This window comes from Amblyomma americanum, chromosome 1 (assembly GCF_052857255.1).
Source record: "Amblyomma americanum isolate KBUSLIRL-KWMA chromosome 1, ASM5285725v1, whole genome shotgun sequence".
Classification (NCBI taxonomy): domain Eukaryota; kingdom Metazoa; phylum Arthropoda; class Arachnida; order Ixodida; family Ixodidae; genus Amblyomma; species Amblyomma americanum.
Genome location: NC_135497.1, coordinates 280888475 through 280890368, shown reverse-complemented (window position 1 = coordinate 280890368; position 1894 = coordinate 280888475). Strand labels below are relative to the sequence as shown.

Sequence of the window (1894 nt, the reverse complement as noted above, 5' to 3'; positions counted from 1 at the left end):
AGTTTGGCGAGGTATCAGGTGCGGCTCTTAATCTAGATGAATCCAAGGGGTTTTGTTTGGGAAATCGGGGTACAACGCCAAGTCATTATGTTGGCATAAGCTGTAACTGCGGGCCTATTCACTACCTATGGGTTTCTCTTCACCAAATTCGACACAGTGGCGCCTACTAGGCTTCTCAGATAGTATCCATGAGGCGACAAACCCAAGCTTCGATGGGTAGGAAACTATCAGTGTTTGCTCGGGCTCAAGTCTGCAACATTTTTTTTATTTGCAAAAACTTGCCTATGTGCTGCAGGTTCTCCACTGTGCGAGGAAGAAAGTGCAGATGATGCATAGAATATTTGCTACATTCGTATGGCGTTCCCAATGGGAACCGATGCGTCGCGATCACCTATTTCTTTCTCTAGAGTCTGGTGGAATCGGCCTTGTTCACTTATTCGCGCATCAGCTTGTCTCGCGTTTTTTCTTTTTCAAATCTTGAAACCACCTTTTTTTAGTAGCCGTGCTTACTAGGCGTCTCAGTGCTCATTTGCCTTTCCTATTTGCACCGACTGGACACACTCGTGAGGAACCTTTATGGGGATTCCTTAAGGAAGTTGCTGACACCTTCAATTTCCTCACTGTGCGCTTTTCTTTAGATTACCTGTATAGCCTCTCCAGAAGGCAGATGACTCAGACACTTAAATAGTATTTGTTCTCTGTACCGTTGTATCGGCAACCTTTTCTGGAGACCACTCCTTTAAAACGTGTTAGGCGAATGTGCATTTCTTCTGCCGCGAAAACATTCTTTTTTAAGCTGCACACGTCAACGCTGCCTGTGAAGGCATGGCTCCATGCTAAGGAGATGCTAGCGCCATGAACGGTGAATTGTTGCCTGTGCCATACACCAGAGACAATTGACCATTGTTTTGTTCTGTGCATTGATGCTATCTTCTTCTAGGATATTTTACAACGAACAATTAAGATGGACATCGACATCACACCCTACAGTACTCGTTTTTTGCCCCCGGAGAAGAACAGTGCGCTGCCATATTATCTATTTCTGTTGCTGGGACTATTAAGTCTCTGGAAGAGCCGCATGATGGACCGCCACGCCGAATCACCACGGTCGGCGAAATCTTTGTTTCGTGAACAATGCGCTTTGGTGCGGGGAGTATATGCTGCCCTACAAGAGCCGCCTAGCTGGCTCCCCTATCTGGATGCATGTGTGTGCCTCCCAGACTTTTGATGTTTGGAAGGAGGGTCCATGCAGGGGTAAGGTGGCCTGGTGTTTTGTGGCGTAAGCGTGCTTAGACTTTTCTTTTCGGCACTATTTTCATGTAATAAAGAGAAAGAAGCGTGCTGTGTAGCGTAGTAGTTAGTGCACTCGCTTCGCACGTGCAAGACTACGGTTCGATTCCCGCTGAACGAACAGTTTGTTTATTGCTTTCTTTTAAATGACAGTTTATTTAGAACAAAGAAGCCGTGCTAGCTAAAAAAAGGCAACCGAAATCGAAACTGAACCTTGTGCAGCGCCGCCTTGCTGCTGCCGTGGACGTCAACTTGAATCTCCGTGCCTCGCAGCACCAATTTTGAGTGCGCGTTTAGAGCACACCCAACGTTACTCTCCAAGGTCCGATCTGTGATTTTAGCAGATGAGTAAGGCAAACACGCCCTTAAAACAGTGCTGGCAATTCTTTAGTTCGACTTGACGTCTTCCAGCTGCACAGAGTGTGTCACGCAGACGTACTCTGTCACTTTATGAATGGCGGCCTGTAGGTTGAGTTGGTGCATGACTGAAAAACTGCGGCGCAATGAAGACAACACAAGGAAGAAAAAGACAACACATGCTCACACTTCCAACTGTTTATTGGAAGAAAAGGGGCATATTTACAACCCTCATTCACCATGTGAC

The 1894-nt window shown here is 46.5% G+C and overlaps 1 pseudogene; it reads left to right on the top strand.

Annotated features, from left to right (window-relative positions):
- The first annotated feature begins 212 nt into the window (after positions 1–212).
- LOC144118356 (uncharacterized) lies at positions 213–1228 on the top strand (annotated as a pseudogene).
- The last annotated feature ends 666 nt before the right edge of the window (positions 1229–1894 follow it).